Below are 20,927 nucleotides of genomic sequence, written 5' to 3' on the forward strand. Positions count from 1 at the left end.
TTTTTATGCCAGTTCCAGCGTTAAACGCTGGGAATTCTGAAGCTGATTTGCAACGCCGGTTTGGGCTGTCAAATCTCGAGAAAAGTATGAACTATTATACATTGCTGGAAAGCCCAAGATGTCTACTTTCCAACGCCATTGAGAGCGCGCCAATTGGGCTTCTGTAGCTCCAGAAAATCCACTTCGAGTGCAGGGAGGTCAGAATCCAACAGCATCTGCAGTCCTTTTCAGCCTCTGAATCAGATTTTTGCTCAGGACCCTCAATTTCAGCCAGAAAATACCTGAAATCACAGAAAAATACACAAACTCATAGTAAAGTCCAGAAAAGTGAATTTTAACTAAAAACTAATAAAAGTATACTAAAAACTAACTAAAATATACTAAAAACATACTAAAAACAATGCCAAAAAGCGTATAAATTATCCGCTCATCAGGATACATGACATATAATCCTCTTATTTGTGGATAATTAGGATTCTTTTGGCATATAAACTAGAAATTGATCATCACCCTTTAATTGGAATTAATTGACCAAGGAATTGGCAGTTAATGAATTTTAGAGGAGACTAGGAAGGTCTAAGGAATCAGGGTCTAGTCACATATAGTTTGCCATGAAATTAAATCTTACTGATTAAAATATTTAGTAAGAAAAATAAAACTGAAAAAATAGATAACTCTAAAACCTTAACTGCTTTCTCAAATATTTTATTCCCAACTCATTACTGCTTGCTTTCTGAAATTCTTAAAGTACTATTTAATGCTCTTTGAATATCTCAAAACATTTTCTGCAACCCTAACTAATCCTATCAAATGCTATTGTTGCTTGATCCATCAATCCTCGTGGGATCGACCCCTTACTCACGTAAGGTATTACTTGGTATGACCTGGTGCACTTGCCGGTTAGTTTGTGGGTTGTAAAATACTGTACTAGGGATCATCCTAATAACGATCAAGCACTTGCTATAATCCAGCATCCTGAAAGATATGAAGGGGAACGAGGAGGATGGAGAATGAATTCTCAAATTCACATCCTAGAAGGATCGAGAACTAGAAATGCAGTAGAGATCATGGGTCTCGCCCATGGTCATCAAGGGCGATGCGAGCAACTAAAAATCGAGTTGTAAAAACAAAGAAAGTTTGAGCAACAGTTGCTGAGGGAGTTATGCAACCACATGGAGCAGGAAGACAAACTGAAGAGGCTGGAGGCTGACTTCAGAAACAAAGGAAGTCAAAAAGAGAAAGAGATGGCTTCTTCAGGAAGGAATACTTTCTCGGAAGATATCATGCTTAATAAGGTCTCCAGAAATTCCAAGAACCCAGACATAGACCTTTACGATGGCACAACTGACTCTTGACATCGCCTTAGCAACTTCAAGAGCCATATGTCCTTAGTTGATGCATCCAATACAACTCGGTGTATGGCATTTCCGACCACTTTAACCAACGCAACTATGAATGGTTCGAAAATCTCCCCCCAAAGATCAAGCTCAGCCCAAACATACACCAAGTGGGCCCCGGAAGTGGATTTATGCATCAATTACTTACTCATGTAAACCCTAGTAGCTAGTTTAGTATAAATAAGACTTTTTACTAGTGTATTAGTCATCTTTTGACCATTCGGTCTTTTGATCACCTCCATGGGGGCTGGCCATTCGGCCATGCCTGAACCTTTCACTTATGTATTTTCAACGGTGGAGTTTCTACACACCATAGATTAAGGGTGTGGAGCTCTGCTGTACCTCAAGTTTCAATACAATTACTATTACTTTCTATACAATTCTCTTTTATTCTTATTCCAAGATATACGTTGCACAACACTTTGATGAATGTGATGATCCGTGACACTCATCATCATTCTCACCTATGAACGCGTGTGACTGACAACCACTTCCGTTCTACTCTAGGCCGGGCGCATATCTCTTAGATTCCCCAACAGAATCTTCGTGGTATAAGCTAGATAGATGACGGCATTCATGGGGATCCGGAAAGTCTAACCTTGTCTGTGGTATTCCGAGTAGGATCCCGGGAATCCGAAAAGTCTAACCTTGTCTGTGGTATTCTGAGTAGGATTCCGGTATTGAATGACTGTGACGAGCTTCAAACTCCTGAAGGCTGGGTGTGATGACAAATGCAAAAGAATCAAGGGATTCTATTCCAACATGATCGAGAACTGACAGATGATTAGCCGTGCCGTGACAGAGCATTTGGACCTTTTTCACTGAGAGGATGGGATGTAGCCTGGTGCACGAAATTGTGATAATCAATGGCGCCATCAACATGGTACGCTCAATTCCAATCTCAACTCTTTATCACAACTTCGCACAACTAACCAGCAAGTGCACTGGGTCGTCCAAGTAATAAACCTTACGCGAGTAAGGGTCGATCCCACGGAGATTGTTGGTATGAAGCAACCTATGGTCATCTTGTAAATCTCAGTCAGGCAGATTCAAATGGTTATAGATGATTTATGAATAAAGCATAAAATAAAGATAGAGATACTTATGTAATTCATTGGTAAGAATTTCATATAAGCGTATGGAGATGCTCTGTCCCTTCCGTCTCTCTGCTTTCCTACTGTCTTCATCCAATCCTTCTTACTCCTTTCCATGGCAAGCTTTATGTTGGGCATCACCGTTGTCAATGGCTACAATCCCATCCTCTCAGTGAAAATGTTCAACGCGCTCTGTCACAGCACGGCTAATCATCTGTCGGTTCTCAATCAGGTTGGAATAGAATCCAGTGATTCTTTTGCGTTTGTCACTAACGCCCAACCTTCAGGAGTTTGAAGCTCGTCACAGTCATTCAATCTTCGAATCCTACTCAGAATACCACAGACAAGGTTTAGACCTTCCTGATTCTCTTGAATGCCGCCATCAATTCTAGCTTATACCACGAAGATTCCGATTAAGGGATCCAAGAGATATCCACTCAATCTAAGGTAGAACGGAGGTGGTTGCCAGGCACACGTTCATAGGTGAGAATGATGATGAGTGTCACGGATCATCACATTCATCAAGTTGAGGAACAAGTGATATCTTAGAACAAGAATAAGCCGAATTGAATAGAAGAACAATAGTAATTGCATTAATACTCGAGGTACAGCAGAGCTCCACACCTTAATCTATGGTGTGTAGAAACTCCACCATTGAAAATACATAAGTGATAATGGTGATCATTGGCTTCGGCCCTAGAGAGGGAACCAGAAGAACCAAGATGTCTAATACAATAGCAAAAGGTCCTATTTGTAGAGAACTAGTAGCTTAGGGTTTACAAAGATGAGTAAATGACATAAAAATCCACTTCCGGGCCCACTTGGTGTGTGCTTGGGCTGAGCATTGAAGCTTTCATGTGTAGAGACTTTTCTTGGAGTTAAACGCCAGCTTTTGTGCCAGTTTGGGCGTTTAACTCCCATTCTTGTGCCAGTTCCGGCGTTAAACGCCAAAATTCTTGAGCTGATTTGGAACGCCGGTTTGGGCCATCAAATCTCGGGCAAAGTATGGACCATTATACATTGCTGGAAAGCCCAGGATGTCTACTTTTCAACGTAATTGAGAGCGCGCCAATTGGGCTTTTGTAGCTCTAGAAAATCTACTTCGAGTGCAGGGAGGTCAGAATCCAATAGCATCTGCAGTCCTTTTCAGCCTCTGAATCAGATTTTTGCTCAGGTCCCTCAATTTCAGCCAGAAAATACCTGAAATCACAGAAAAACACACAAACTCATAGTAAAGTTCAGAAAAGTGAATTTTAAATACAAACTAATAAAAATATAATAAAAACTAACTAAAACATACTAAAAACATACTAAAAACAATGCCAAAAAGCGTATAAATTATCCGCTCATCACAACACCAAACTTAAATTGTTGCTTGTCCCCAAGCAACTGAAAGTCAAATAAGATAAAAAGAAGAGAATATGCAATGAATTCCAAAAACATCTATGAAGATCAGTATTAATTAGATGAGCGGGGCTTGTACCTTTTTGCCTTTGAACAGTTTTGGCATCTCACTCTATCCTTTGAAATTCAGAATGATTGGCTTCTATAGGAACTCAGAATCCAGATAGTGTTATTGATTCTCCTAGTTAAGTATGATGATTCTTGAACACAGCTACTTTATGAGTCTTGGCCGTGGCCTAAAGCACTCTGTCTTCCAGTATTACCATCGGATACATACATGCCACAGACACATAACTGGGTGAACCTTTTCAGATTGTGACTCAGCTTTGCTAGAGTGCCCAATTAGAGGTGTCCAAGGTTCTTAAGCATACTCTTTTTGCCTTGGATCATGACTTTATTTTTATTTTTTTTCTCTTTCTCTTTTTTTTTTGTATTCACTGCTTTTTCTTACTTCAAGAATCATTCTTATGGTTTTTCAGATCCTCAGTAACATGTCTCCTTTTTCATCATTCTTTCAAGAGCCAACATTCATAAACAACAAATTCAAAAGACATATGCACTGTTCAAGCATACATTCAGAAACCAAAAGTATTGCCACCACATCAAAATAATTAATCTGTTATAAAATTCAAAATTCATGCAATTCTTCTCTTTTTCAATTAAGAACATTTTTCATTTAAGAAAGGTGATGGATTCATAGGACATTCATAACTTTAAGGCATAGACACTAAGACACTAATGATCATGTAATAAGACACAAACATAGATAAACATAAGCATAAAAATTTGAAAAACAGGAAAATAAAGAACAAGGAGATTAAAAAACGGGTCCACCTTAGTGATGGCGGCTTGTTCTTCCTCTTGAAGATCTTATGGAGTGCTTGAGCTCCTCAATGTCTCTTCCTTGCCTTTGTTTCTCCTCTCTCATGATTCTTTGATCTTCTCTAATTTCATGGAGGATAATGGAATGTTCTTGGTGCTCCACCCTTAGTTATCCCATGTTGGAACTCAATTCTCCTAGGGAGGTGTTGATTTGCTCCCAATAGTTTTATGGAGGAAAGTGCATCCCTTGAGGAATCTCAGAGATTTCATGATGAGTGGGATCTCTTGTTTGCTTCATCCTTTTCTTAGTGATGGGCTTGTCCTCATCAATGAGGATGTATCCCTCTATGTTAATTCCAACTGAATAACAGAGGTGACAAATGAGATGAGGGAAGGCTAACCTTGCTAAGGTAGAGGACTTGTCCGCCACCTTATAAAGTTCTTGGGATATAACCTCATGAACTTCTACTTCCTCTCCAATCATGATGCTATGAATCATGATAGCCCGGTCTATAGTAACTTCGGACCAGTTGCTAGTGGGAATGATTGAGCGTTGGATAAACTCCAACCATCCCCTAGCCACGGGCTTGAGGTCATGCCTTCTCAGTTGAACGGCTTCCCTCTTGAATCTCTCTTCCATTGAGCGCCCTCTTCACAAATGTCTATGAGGACTTGGTCCAACCTTTGATCAAAGTTGACCCTTCTAGTGTAAGGGTGTTCATCTCCTTGCATCATGGGCAAGTTGAATGCCAACCTTACATTTTCCAGACTAAAATCTAAGCATTTCCCCGAACCATTGTAAGCCAATTCTTTGGGTCCGGGTTCACACTTTGATCATGGTTCTTGGTGATCCATGCATTGGCATAGAACTCTTGAACCATTAAGATTCTGACTTGTTGAATTGGGTTGGTAAGAACTTCCCAACCTCTCCTTTGGATCTCATATCGGATCTCCGGATATTCACTCTTTTTGAGTTTGAAAGGGACCTCGGGGATCACCTTCTTCATAGCCACAACTTCATAGAAGTAGTCTTGATGCACCCTTGAGATGAATCTCTCCATCTCTCATGACTCGGAGGTAGAAGCTTTTGCCTTCCCTTTCCTCTTTCTAGAGGTTTCTTCGATGTTATATGCCATAAATGGTTATGGAAAAACAAAAAGTAATGCTTTTACCACACCAAACTTAGAAAGTTTGCTCGTCCTCGAGCAAAAGAAGAAAGAAGAGAGTAGAAGAAGAAGAAATAGAGGAGATGGAGGTGGCTTTGTGGTTCGGCCAAGGGGGGAAGTAGTGTTTAAGTTGTGTGAAAATGAAGGAGTGAAGATGGGTTTATATAGGAGTGGAGAGGGGGTGTATGGTTTGGCCATAATGGGTGGGTTTGGGAGGGAAAGTGGTTTGAATTTGAATGGTGAGGTAGGTGGGGTTTTATGAAGGATGGATGTGAGTAGTGAAGAGAATAGTGGGATTTGATAGGTGAGGGGTTTTTGGGGAAGAGGTGTTGAGGTGATTGGTGAATGGGTGAAGAAGAGAGAGAGTGGTGGGGTAGGTAGGGATCCTGTGGGGTCCACAAATCCTGCGGTGTCAAGGAAAATTCATCCCTGCACCAAGTGGCGAGGAAAAATGCTCCTTCTGCCAATTCTGGCGTTAAACGCCGGGCTGGTGCCCATTTCTGGCGTTTAACGCCAGCATCTTGCCCTTTTCTGGCGTTTAACGCCAGTCTGGTGCCCCTTTCTGGCGTTAAACGCCCAGAATGGTGCCAGACTGGGCGTTAAATGCCCACCAGCTAACCTCACTGGCGTTTAAACGCCAGTGGGTTCTTCCTCCAGGGTGTGCTGTTTTTCTTCCTGTTTTTCATTCTGTTTTTGCTTTTTTCATTAATTTTGTGACTTCTCATGATCATCAACCTACAAAAGACATAAAATAACCAAAGGAAAATAGATAAATATAACATTGGGTTGCCTCCCAACAAGCGCTTCTTTAATGTCAGTAGCTTGACAGTGGGCTCTCATGGAGCCTCACAGATACTCAGAGCAATGTTGGAACCTCCCAACACCAAACTTAGAGTTTGAATGTGGGGGTTCAACACCAAACTTAGAATTTGGTTGTGGCCTCCGAACACCAAACTTAGAGTTTGACTGTGGGGGCTCTGTTTGACTCTGTTTTGAGAGAAGCTCTTCATGCTTCCTCTCCATGGTTACAGAGGGATATCCTTGAGCTTTAAACACAAGGGATTCTTCATTCACTTGAATGATCAATTCTCCTCTGTCAACATCAATCACCGCCTTTGCTGTGGCTAGGAAGGGTCTTCTAAGGATGATGGATTCATCCATGCACTTCCCAGTCTCTAGGAATATGAAATCAGCAGGGATGTAATGGTCTTCAATCTTTACCAGAACATCCTCTACAAGTCTATAAGCTTGTTTCTTTGAATTGTCTGTCATCTCTAGTGAGATTCTTGTAGCTTGTACCTCAAAGATCCCTAGCTTCTCCATTACAGAGAGATGCATGAGGTTTATGCTTGACCCTAGGTCACACAGAGCCTTCTTGAAGGTCATGGTGCCTACTGTACAAGGTATTGAGAACTTCCCAGGGTCCTGTCTCTTTTGAGGTAATCTCTGCCTAGTCAAGTCATCCAGTTCTTTGGTGAGCAAAGGAGGTTCATCCTCTCAAGTCTCATTACCGAATAACTTGTCATTTAGCTTCATGATTGCTCCAAGGTACTTAGCAACTTGCTCTTCAGTGACATCTTCATCCTCTTCAGAGGAAGAATACTCATCAGAGCTCATGAATGGCAGAAGTAAATCCAATGGAATCTCTATGGTCTCAGTGTGAGCCTCAGATTCCCATGGTTCCCCATTAGGGAACTCATTGGAGGCCAGTGGACATCCATTGAGGTCTTCTTCAGTGGCGCTCACTGCCTCTTTCTCCTCTCCAAGTTCGGCCATGTTGATGGCCTTGCACTCTCCATTTGGATTCTCTTCTGTATTGCTTGGAAGAGTACGAGGAGGGAGTTCAGTAACTTTCTTACTCAGCTGACCCACTTGTGCCTCCAAGTTTCTAATGGAGGACCTTGTTTCAGTCATGAAACTTTGAGTGGTTTTGATTAGATCAGAGACCATGGTTGCTAAGTCAGAGTGGCTCTGCTTAGAATTCTCTGTCTGTTGCTGAGAAGATGATGGAAAAGGCTTGCCATTGCTAAACCTGTTTCTTCCACCATTATTGTTGTTGAAACCTTGTTGAGGTCTCTGTTGATCCTTCCATGAGAGATTTGGATAATTTCTCCATGAAGGATTATAGATTTTTCCATAGGGTTCTCCCATGTAATTCACCTCTTCCATTGAAGGGTTCTCAGGATCATAAGCTTCTTCTTCAGATGAAGCATCCTTAGTACTACTTGGTGCAGCTTGCATTCCAGACAGACTTTGATAAATCATATTGACTTACTGAGTCAATATTTTGTTCTGAGCCAATATGGCATTCAGAGTATCAATCTCAAGAACTCATTTCTTCTGATTCATCCCATTGTTCACAGGATTTCTTTCAGAAGTGTACATGAATTGGTTATTTACAACCATTTCAATGAGTTCTTGAGCTTCTGCAGGCGTCTTCTTGGTGGACGAAATTGTGATGATCAATGTTGTACTCTTTGTTGTTGTATGGAATAATTATAATGGCTCTTTGCTATGTGTGCACACAACTCCGTTCAACTAACTAGCAAGTGTACTGGGTCGTCCAAGTAATAAACCTTACGTGAGTAAGGGTCGATCCCACAGAGATTGTTGGTATAAAGCAAGCTATGGTCATCTTGTAAATCTCAGTTAGGCGGATAGTAATTGATTATGGATTTTCGAAAATTAATAAATAATAAACATAAAATAAAGATAAAGTTACTCATGTAATCCAATGATGGGGATTTTAGATAGGCGTATGGAGATGTTGTGCTCCTCCTGAATCTCTGCTTTCCTACTGCTTTTATCCAATTTTATCACTCCCTTCTATGGCAAGCTGTATGTAGGGCATCACCGTTGTCAATGGCTACATCCCATCCTCTCAGTGAAAAAGGTCCAAATGCTCTATCACAGCACGGCTAATCATCTGTCGGTTCTCAATCAGGTTGGAGTAGAATCCCTTTATTCTTTTGCGTCTGTCACTAACGTCCAGCCTTCAGAAGTTTGAAGCTCATCACAGTCATTCAATTCCGGAATCGTACTCGGAATACCACAGACAAGGTTAGACCTTCTGAATTCCCATGAATGCCGCCATCAATTCTAGCTTATACCACGAAGATTCTGATTAAGGAATCTAAGAGATATGCGCCCGGTCTAGGGTAGAACGGAAGTGGTTGTCAATCACGCGCGTTCATAGGTAAGAATGATGATGAGTGTCACAGATCAACACATTCATCAAGTTGAAGTGCAACGAATATCTTAGAATAGGAATAATTCAAATTGGATAGAAAATAATAGTAATTGCATTGAAACTTGAGGTACAGCAGAGCTCCACACCCTTAATCTATGGTGTGTAGAAACTCCACCGTTGAAAATACATAAGTGAAAGGTTCAGGCATGGCCGAATGGCCAGCCCCCCAAAACGTGATCAATAGTCTCCTCAGATGAAGAATAAAATAAAACTGAGACCAAAGATGTCTAATACAATAGTAAATTATCCTTTTTATACTAGACTAGCTACTAGGGTTTACATGAGTAAGTAATTGGTGCATAAATCCACTTCCGGGGCCCACTTGGTGTGTGTTTGGGCTGAGCTTGATCTATCCACGAGCTGAGGATTCTTTTGGGGTTGAACGCCAAGTTGTAACGTGTTTTGGGCGTTCAACTCTGGGTCATGACGTGTTTCTGGCGTTTTACTCCAGACAGCAACATGGAACTGGCGTTGAGTGCCAGTTTACGTCATCAATTCCCGAATAAAGTATGGACTATTATATATTGATGGAAAGCTCTGGATATCTAATTTCCAACGCCGTTTAGAGCGCGCCATTTGGAGTTCTGTAGCTCCAGAAAATATATTTCGAGTGCAGGGAGGTCAGATTCCAACAGCATCAGCAGTCCTTTGTTAGCCTCCTATCAGAGTTTTGCTCAAGTCCCTCAATTTCAGCCAGAAATTAACTAAAATCATAGAAAAACATACAAACTCATAGTAAAGTCCAGAAATGTGAATTTAACATAAAAACTAATGAAAACATCCCTAAAAGTAGCTTGAACTTACTAAAAACTACCTAAAAACAATGCCAAAAAGCGTATAAATTATCCGCTCATCACAACACCAAACTTAAATTGTTGCTTGTCCCCAAGCAACTGAAAATCAAATAGGATAAAAAGAAGAGAATATACTATAAATTCCAAAATATCAATGTATATTAATTCTAATTAGATGAGCGGGACTTGTAGCTTTTTGCTTCTGAACAGTTTTGGCATCTTACTTTTTCCTTTGAAGTTCAGAATGATTGGCTTCTCTAGGAACTTAGAATTTCAGATGGTGTTATTGATTCTCCTAGTTAAGTATGTTGATTCTTGAACACAGCTACTTATGAGTCTTGGCCGTGGCCCTAAGCACTTTGTTTTCCAGTATTACCACCGGATACATAAATGCCACAGACACATGACTGGGTGAACCTTTTCAGATTGTGACTCAGCTTTGCTAGAGTCCCCAGTTAGAGGTGTTCAGGGCTCTTAAGCACACTCTTTTGCTTTGGATCACAACTTTAACCACTCGGTCTCAAGCTTTTCACTTGGGCTTTCATGACACAAGCACATGGTTAGGGACAGCTTGGTTTAGCCGCTTAGGCTTGGATTTTATTTCCTTGGGCCCTCCTATCCATTGATGCTCAAAGCCTTGGATCCTTTTTACCCTTGCCTTTTGGTTTTAAGGGCTATTGGCTTTTTCTGCTTGCTTTTTCTTTTTCTTTCTATTTTTTTCGCAAGATTTTGTTTTTCACTGCGTTTTCTTGCTTCAAGAATCAATTTCATGATTTTTCAAATTATCAATAACATTTCTCTTTGTTCATCATTCTTTCAAGAGCCAATAGTTTTAACATTCATAAACAACAAGATCAAAAATACGCACTGTTTAACCATTCATTCAGAAAACAAAAAGTATTGTCACCAAATCAATATAATTAAACTAAATTCAAGGATAAATTCGGAATTCATGTACTTCTTTATTCTTTTGAATTAAAAACATTTTTCATTTAAGAGAGGTGAAGGATTAATGGAATTATTCATAACTTTAAGACATAGTTACTAAACACGAATGATCATGAAGTAGAGACACAAAACATAGATAAACATTTAATATAAAAACCGAACAGCAGAAAAGTAAGAACAAGGAATGAATCCACCTTAGTGGCGTCTTCTTCTTGAAGGACCAACAATGTCCTTAAGCTCTTCTATGTCCCTTCCTTGCCTTTGTTGCTCCTCCCTCATTGCTCTATGATCTTCTCTTATTTCATGGAGAATGATGGAATGCTCATGATGTTCCACCCTTAATTGTTCCACATTGTAGCTCAAATCTTCTAGGGAAGTGTTGAGTTGTTCTTAATAGTTGTTGGGAGGAAAGTGCATCCCTTGAGGCATCTCTGGGATTTCTTGATGATGAGCTTCCTCATGCATCTCTTGAGATCCGTGGAAGGTCTCTCTTGCTTGCTCCATCCTCTTCTTGGTGATGGGCTTATCCTCTTCAATGAGGATGTCTCCTTCTATGATAACTCCAGCTGAGTAACATAGATGGCAAATAACATGAGGAAAAGCTAGCCTTGCCATGGTGGAGGACTTTTCGGTTATTTTGTAGAATTCATGGGAGATGACTTCATGAACTTCTACTTCCTCTCCAATCATGATGCTATGAATCATGATGGCCCGATCCACAGTAACTTCAGATCGGTTGCTAGTGGGGATGATGGAGTGTTGAATGAACTCTAACCATCCTCTAGCCACAGGCTTGAGGTCCAGTCTTCTTAGTTGAACCGGCTTGCCTTTGGAGTCTCTTTTCCTTTGAGCTCCTTCCACACATATGTCCATAAGGACTTGGTCCAACCTTTGATTAAAGTTGACCCTTCTAGTGTAGGGGCGTTCATCTCCTTGCATCATGGGCAAGTGGAATGCCAACCTCACATTTTCCGGACTAAAATCTAAGTATTTCCCCCGAACCATTGTGAGATAATTCTTTGGACTCGGATTCACACTCTGATCATGGTTCCTAGTGATCCATGCATTGGCATACAACTCTTGAACCATAAGATTCTGACTTGTTGCATGGGGTTGGTTAGGACTTCCCAACCTCTTCTTCGGATTTCATGTCGGATCTCCGGATACTCATTTTTCTTGAGTTTGAAAGGGACCTCAGGGATCACCTTCTTTGCCACAACATCATAGAAGTGGTCTTGATGGCTTTTGGAGATGAATCTTTCCATCTCCCATGACTCGGAGGTGGAAGCTTTTGTCTTCCTTTTTCCTTTTCTAGAGGATTCTCTGGCCTTAGGTGCCATTGATGGTAATGGAAAAACAAAAAGATTATGCTTTGACCACACCAAACTTAAAATATTGCTCGCCCTCGAGCAAGAGAAGAAAGAAGAGAAGAAGAAGAAGAAGAAAATATGGAGGAGAGTGGGTATAGTTTCGGTCATTTAGGGTGGGTTTGGGTGGGAAAAGATTTTTGAATTTTGAAGGTGGGTGGGGTTTATGGGGAAGAGTGGATGGATGTGAGTGGTGAAGGGGGTAATTGGGAAGAGAGATTGAAGTTGTTGGGAAGTGTGTTTATTGGAAAGAGAGAATGAATGTTGAGAAGAGGGGATAATATGTTAGGTGGGGATCTTGTGGGGTCCACAGATCCTGAGATGATCCTGTGGGGTCCACAGATCCTGAGGTGTCAAGGATTTACATCCCTGCACCAATTAGGCATGTAAAATGCCTTTGCACACCATTCTGGCATTTAAACGCTGAAGTGATGCACACTCTGGGCGTTTAACACCCATGTGTAGCATGTTTCTGGCGTTGAACGCCAGTTCCATGCTTGTTACTGGCGTTCAGCGCCAGCTTTCCTCAAGGCATATTCCTGGCGTTCAAACGCCAGGATGTTGCTTGTTTCTGGCGTTCAGCACCAGAAACATGCTCTGTTCTGGCGTTGAACGCCAGCCAGATGCACCTTACTGACGTTTAAACGCCAGTAAGTCCTTCCTCCAGGGTGTGATTTTTCTTCTGCTATTTTTGATTCTATTTTTAATTTTAGTATATTTTTTCGTGACTCCACATAATCATGAACCTAATAAAACACAAAATAACAATAAAATAAAATTAAAATTAGATATATAAAAATTGGGTTGCCTCCCAACAAGCACTTCTTTAATGTCATTAGCATGACAGTGGGCTCTCATGGAGCCTCACAGATATTCAGAGCATGATGAGGGCCTCCCAACACCAAACTTAGAGTTTGAATGAGGGGGCTTCTCAACACCAGACTTAGAGTTTGGTTGTGGCCTCCCAACACCAAACTTAGAGTTTGACTGTGGGGGCTCTTTTTGACTCTGTACTGAGAGAAGCTTTTCATGCTTCCTCTCCTTGGTTGCAGAGGAAGGTCCTTGAGCTTTAAACACAAGGTAGTCCCTATTCAATTGAAGGACTGATTCTCCTCTGCTAACATCAATCACAGCTTCTGCTGTGGCTAGGAAGGGTCTTCCAAGGATGATGCATTCATCTTCTTCCTTCCTAGTGTCTAAGATTATGAAATCAGCAGGGATGTAAAGGCCTTCAACCTTTACTAACATGTCCTCTACTAATCCATAAGCTTGTCTTACTGACTTGTCTACCAATTGCAGTGAGAATAAGGCAGGTTGTACCTCAATGATCCCCAATTTCTCCATTACAGAGAGTGGCATAAGGTTTATGCCTGACCCCAGGTAACACAGAGCCTTGTTAAAGGTCATGGTGCCTATGGTACAGGGTATTAAAAATTTACCAGGATCTTGTCTCTTTTGAGGTAGAGTTTTCTGAATCCATGTATCTAGTTCACTAATGAGCAAGGGGGATTCACCTTTCCAAGTTTCATTACCAAACAACTTAGCATTTAGCTTCATGATAGCTCCTAGATATTGAGCAACTTGCTCTCCAGTAACATCTTCATCCCCTTCTGAGGAGGAATAGTTTTCAGAGCTCATGAATGGCAGAAGGAGATTTAGTGGAATCTCTATGGTCTCTATATGAGCCTCAGATTCCTTTAGATCCTCAATGGGGAACTCCTTCTTGTTTGAGAGACGTCCCAAGAGGTCTTCCTCACTAGGATTTTTGTCCTCCTCCTCCCTTGTGCATTCGGCCATTTTGATCACATCAATGGCCTTGCACTCTCCTTTTGGATTCTCTTCTGTATTGCTTGGGAGAATACTGGGAGGAGTTTCAATGACTTTCTTACTCAGCTAGCCTACTTGTGCCTCCAAATTTCTAATGGAGGACCTTGTTTCACTCATGAAACTTAGGGTGGCCTTTGACAAATCAGAGACTAAATTTGCTAAATTAGAAGGGCTCTACTCAGAATTCTCTGTCTGTTGCTGAGAAGATGATGGAAAAGGCTTGTTATTACTGAGCCTATTTCTTCCACCATTATTAAAGCTTGTTGAGGCTTTTGTTGATTCTTTCATGAGAAATTTGGATGATTTCTCCATGTCGAGTTATAGGTGTTTCCATAAGATTCACCCATGTAATTAACCTCTGCCATTGCAGGGTTCTCAGGATCATAAGCTTCTTCAGAAGCTGCCTCTTTAGTACTATTGGATGCATTTTGCCATCTATTCAGACTTTGAGAGATCATGTTGACTTGCTGAGTCAACACTTTGTTCTGAGTTAATATGGCATTCAGAGCATCAATTTCAAGAACTCCCTTCCTCTGAGGCATCCCACTATTCACGAAATTCCCCTCAAAAGTGTACATGAATTGGTTATTTGCAACCATGTCAATAAGTTCTTGAGCCTCTTCAGGCATTTTCTTTAGGTGAATAGATCCACCTGCAGAATGGTCCAATGACATCTTGGAAAATTCAGATAGACCATAATAGAATATATCTAATATGGTCCATTCTTAAAACATGTCAGAAGGACACCTTTTGGTCATCTGCTTGTATCTTTCCCAAGCTTCATAGAGGGATTCACCATCTTTTTGCTTGAAGGTCTGAACATCCACTCTAAGCTTGCTCAACTTTTGAGGAGGAAAGAATTTATCCAAAAGGCCGTGACCAGCTTATCCCAGGAGTCCAGGCTATCTTTAGGTTGTGAGTCCAACCATGTTCTAGCTCTGTCTCTTACAGCAAAAGGGAAAAGCATGAGCCTATAGACTTCAGGATCTACTCTATTTGTCTTAACAGTCTCACAAATCTGCAAGAACTCAGTTAAAAACTGGTAAGGATCTTCAGATGGAAGTCCATAAAACTTGCAGTTTTGTTGCATTAAAGCAATTAGTTGAGGCTTAAGCTCAAAATTGTTGGCTCCAATGGCAGGAATGGAGATGCTTCTTCCATCAAATTTGGACGTTGGTTTTGTGAAGTCACTGGTGGACGAAATTGTGTTCCTTTTTCCTTGTAATTGGATTTTAGAAATTGGCACTAGTGAACACAACTCCGTTCAACTAACCAGCAAGTGTACTGGGTCGTCCAAGTAATACCTTACGTGAGTAAGGGTTGAATCCACAGAGATTATTGGTTTGAAGCAATCAATATTTATTTTATTAGTCTTAGTTAGGATGTCAACACGGTTATTTGGATTAAAAGTGAAATTACTGGATTTGATAAAAGAGGGAACAATATTACTTTGATTTGCAGTATTGGGGAATATGTTGGAGTTTTGGAGATGCTTTGTCCTCTGACTTCAACTCTTCCTTGAAATCCTCTTCTCACACGCAGGTTCCTTCCATGGCAAGCTCTATGTAGGGTGTCACCGTTGTCAGTGGCTACTTCCCATCCTCGCAGTGAAAACTATGCTCACGCACTCTGTCACAGTACGGCTAATCACCGGTTGGTTCCCGCTCCTACTGGAATAGAATCACTCTTTTGCGTCTGTCACTAACGCCCAGCAGGTTAAAGTTTGAAGCACGTCACAGTCATTCAATCCCAGAATCCTACTCAGAATACCACAGACAAGGTTTAGACTTTCCGGATTCTCATGAATGCCGCCATCAATCCGGCTTATACCACGAAGATTCTGTTGGAGAATCTAAGAGATATTCATTCAATCTGATGTAGAACGGAGGTGGTTGTCAGGCACACGTTCATGGGTTGAGGAAGGTGATGAGTGTCACGGATCATCACCTTCTCCACAGTTAAGCGCGAATAAACATCTTAGATAAGAACAAGCGTGTTTGAATGGAAAACAAAGGAATTGTATTAAACCATCGAGACGCTGCAGAGCTCCTCACCCCCAACAATGGAGTTTAGAGACTCATGCCGTCACAAAGTATGTAATTCAGATCTGAAAATGTCATGAGGTACAAGATATGTCTGTAAAAGTTGTTTAAATAGTAAACTAGTAACCTAGGTTTACAGAAAATGAATAAACTAAGATAATTGGTGCAGAAATCCACTCCTGGGGCCCACTTGGTGTGTGCTGGGGCTGAGACTAAAGCTTTCCACGTGTAGAGGCCTTTCTTGGCGTCAAACTTCAGGTTATGACGTGTTTTGGGCGTTCAACTCCGGATAATGACGTTTTTCTGGCGTTTAACTCCAGACAGCAGCATGAACTTGGCGTTTAACGCCAAGTTACGTCGTCTATCCTCGCGCAAAGTATGGACTATTATATATTGCTGGAAAGCCCTGGATGTCTACTTTCCAACGCCGTTGAGAGCGCGCCAATTGGACTCCTGTAGCTCCAGAAAATCCATTTCGAGTGCAGGGAGGTCAGGATCCAACAGCATCAGCAGTCCTTTTTCAGCCTAAGTCAGATTTTTGCTCAGCTCCCTCAATTTCAGCCAGAAAATACCTGAAATCACAGAAAAACACACAAACTCATAGTAAAGTCCAGAAATATGATTTTTGCCTAAAAACTAATATTATTTTACTAAAAACTAACTGAAACATGCTAAAATCTACATGAAATTACCCCCAAAAAGCGTATAAAATATCCGCTCATCACAACACCAAACTTAAACTGTTGCTTGTCCTCAAGCAACTAGATGAATAAAATAGGTTCTAACAGAAATAAAGAAATAATAATATTCTCGAGTTTTAAATGAGGCTCAGATTCTTATTAGATGAGCGGGGCTTGTAGCTTTTTGTCTCTGAATAGTTTTGGCATCTCCCTGTATCTTTAAATTTTCAGAATGATTGGCATCCTTAGGAACTCAGAATTTAGATAGTATTGTTGACTCTCCTAGTGTAGTATGTTGATTCTTGAACACAGTTATTTTATGAGTCTTGGCTGTGGCCCTAAGCACTTTGTCTTCCAGTATTACCACCAGATACATAAATGCCACAGACACATAACTGGGTGAACCTTTTCAGATTATGACTCAGCTTTGCTAGAGTCCCCAGTCAGTGGTGTCCAGAGCTCTTAAGCACACTCTTTTGCTTTGGATCACGACTTTAACCACTCAGTCTCAAGCTTCTCACTTGGACCTTCATGACACAAGCACATGGTTAGGGACAGCTTGGTTTAGCCGCTTAGGCCTGGATTTTATTTCCTTGGGCCCTCCTATCCATTGATGCTCAAAGCCTTGGATCCTTTTTATTCTTGGCTAGTGCCCATGGCTTGTGAATATTGTGTTTTTTTTTTCTCATTTTTTTGTATTTTTTTGAACTGCTTTTTCTTGCTTCAAGAATCAATTTCATGATTTTTCAGATCATCAACAATATTTTTCGTGTTCCTCATTCTTTCAGGAGCCAATATTCATCAAATTCAAAGTACATATTATGCACTGTTCAAGCATTCATTCAGAGAACAAAAAGTATTGCCACCACATATAATTAATTATAAATTTTATTATTAAGAACTCGAAAAATATAAATTACTTCTTTATTCTAAAAGAAAATCTACTACTTTATTCATGCCTAATGATGATGAGAAAAATAAATTATAGCTTAATTGGAAATAAAATCAAAATAGACATCCTAATTACTACTAAATATCTTCTAAGGTCAATTTCTAAAATAATACTATCACAGAGTTAAAGCTGGAATTAGAACTTAACAACCTGTATTTTGGGAAGTGGATGTTCCTCTAGTCTGTGGGGTGCCTTCAAGAATTAATTTCTGACGCTTCAGCTCCCTTAAGTTCACATCCTTGCTCTTCCTGTTCTCTTAGGTGCCATGGTCTTAATGAGTTTTAGCTCAGTGATCATGGCAAATCACACCAAACTTAGAGGTTTGCTTGTCCTCAAGCAAAAGAAAGGAAAGGAGAGAAGTAGAAGGAAAGGCATTGTCAAATAAAGATAAGATGAGTTGAAAAAGATTTGAAAAAGATTTTAAAAAGATAATTGAGTTTTTAAAACAAACTTAAAAGAGTTTGATTGGATTGAAAATTAATTTGTTTTTATGGATTAAGATACATGTGATAATTTTTGAAAAAGGGATTTTAGAAATTAGGATTTTTAGAACACTAATTTGATTTGAGGGATAATAATTTGAAACATGTTTATGCAAGAAAACATGAATTGAAACATAAAAAATTAGAAAATTTGTAAAGAGAGACGAATTTTACCTCCTCCCCACCATCCTGGCGTTAAACGCCCAAACGATGCATGTTTTGGGCGTTTAACGCCCAAATGCTGCTACTCCTGGGCGTTCAACGCCCAGCTGATGCTTCTTTCTGGCGTTGAACGCCAGGAAGTCCTTCTTTATTGGGCGTTTTTCTAAACGCCCAGAATGCTAGCAGATTGGCGTTAAACGCCCAGAAGGTGCATCTTTCTGGCGTTTAACGCCCAGAAGATGCTCCTTTCTGGCGTTTAACGCCCAGAAGGCTACCCTTACTGGCGTTAAACGCCCAGTGGGTGCTTCTTTTGGGCGTTCAACGCCCAAAATGTTTCTCACTGGCTTTTTCACGCCAGTGAGCTTCCAAATTTCCCTGTAACTCTGTGACTTCAACCAATTGCTATTTCACCTTTTGAAGATACTGTAGCATCTACCTGTAAAACGAATAAAATTAAATTTTGTGATTGGCTGGGTTGCCTCCCAGCAAGCGCTTCTTTAATGTCATTAGCTGGACTATTACTGAGCTTTTAATCAAGTCTCAGTTTTGAGCATTCTTGCTCAAAATTGCCTTCAAGATAATGTTTAACTCTCTGTCCATTAACAATGAACCTTTTGTTAGATTCATTATCCTGAAGCTCTACGTATCCATATGGTGATACACTTGTAATTACATATGGACCTCTCCACCGGGATTTTAATTTCCCAGGGAATAATTTGAGCCTAGAATTGAATAACAGAACTTTCTGCCCTGGCTCAAAGACTCTGGATGACAATTTCTTATCATGCCATCTTTTTGCTTTCTCTTTGTAAATTTTTGCATTCTCGAAAGCATTGAGTCTAAATTCCTCTAGCTCATTTAGTTGGAGCAATCGTTTTTCTCCAGCTAACTTGGCATCAAGGTTTAGGAATCTGGTTGCCCAGTAGGCCTTGTGTTCCAGTTCCACTGGCAAGTGACATGCCTTTCCATACACAAGCTGGTATGGAGAGGTCCCTATGGGGGTCTTGAATGCTGTTCTGTATGCCCACAGAGCATCATCCAAGCTTCTTGCCCAATCCTTTCTACGGTTAATTACAGTCCGTTCCAGGATTCTTTTAAGTTCTCTATTTGAGACTTCAGCTTGCCCATTAGTTTGTGGGTGATATGGAGTAGCCACCCTGTGGTTGACTCCATAACGTACCAGAGCAGAATAAAGCTGTTTATTACAGAAATGAGTGCCCCCATCACTGATTAACACTCTAGGGACACCAAATCTGCTGAAGATATGTTTCTGGAGGAACTTTAACACTGTTTTAGTGTCATTAGTGGGTGTTGCAATAGCCTCCACCCATTTGGATACATAATCCACTGCCACCAGAATATAGGTGTTTGAGTATGATGGTGGGAAAGGTCCCATGAAGTCAATGCCCCATACATCAAACAACTCAATCTCCAAGATTCCTTGTTGAGGCATGGCATAACTGTGAGGCAGGTTGCCTGATCTTTGGCAACTATCACAGTTAAGCACAAATGCTCGGGAATCTTTATAGAGAGTAGGCCAGTAGAAGCCACTTTGGAGGACTCTTGTGGCTGTTCGTTCACTTCCAAAATGTCCTCCATACTGTGATCCATGGCAATGCCAAAGGATCCTCTGTGCTTCTTCTTTAGGCACACATCTACGGATTACTCCGTCTGCACATCTCTTAAAGAGATATGGTTCATCCCAAAGATAGTATTTTGCATCTGTGATTAATTTCTTTGATTGCACCTTACTGTACTCTTTGGGTATGAATCTCACTGCCTTGTAGTTTGCAATGTCTGCAAACCATGGCACTTCCTGGACGGCTAGTAATTGCTCATCCGGAAAGGTTTCAGAAATTTCAGTGAGAGGGAGGGACGCCCCCTCCACTGGTTCTATTCGGGACAGGTGATCTGCTACTTGATTTTCTGTCCCTTTTCTGTCTCTTATTTCTATATCAAACTCTTGCAGAAGCAGCACCCATCTGATGAGTCTGGGTTTTGAATCTTGCTTTGTGAGTAGATATTTAAGAGCAGCATGATCAGTGTACACAATCACTTTTGATCCTACTAAGTAGGATCTGAATTTGTCAATGGCGTAAACCACTGCAAGTAGCTCTTTTTCTGTGGTTGTGTAATTCTTCTGTGCATCATTTAGCACACGGCTGGCATAGTAAATGACATGCAGAAGCTTGTCATGCCTTTGTCCCAACACTGCACCAATGGCATGGTCACTGGCATCACACATTAGTTCAAATGGTAATGTCCAGTCTGGTGCAGAGATGATTGGTGCTGTAACCAATTTAGCTTTCAGAGTTTCAAATGCCTGCAGACACTCTTCATTAAAGATGAATGGCGTGTCTGCAGCTAGCAGGTTGCTCAGAGGTTTGGCGATTTTTGAAAAATCCTTTATAAACCTCCTATAGAACCCTGCATGTCCCAGAAAGCTTCTGATTGCCTTAACATTAGCAAGTGGTGGTAATTTTTCAATTACTTCTACCTTAGCTTGGTCCACCTCTATCCCCTTGTTCGAAATTTTGTGC

This window comes from Arachis hypogaea, chromosome 6 (genome assembly GCF_003086295.3).
Source record: "Arachis hypogaea cultivar Tifrunner chromosome 6, arahy.Tifrunner.gnm2.J5K5, whole genome shotgun sequence".
Lineage (NCBI taxonomy): Eukaryota > Viridiplantae > Streptophyta > Magnoliopsida > Fabales > Fabaceae > Arachis > Arachis hypogaea.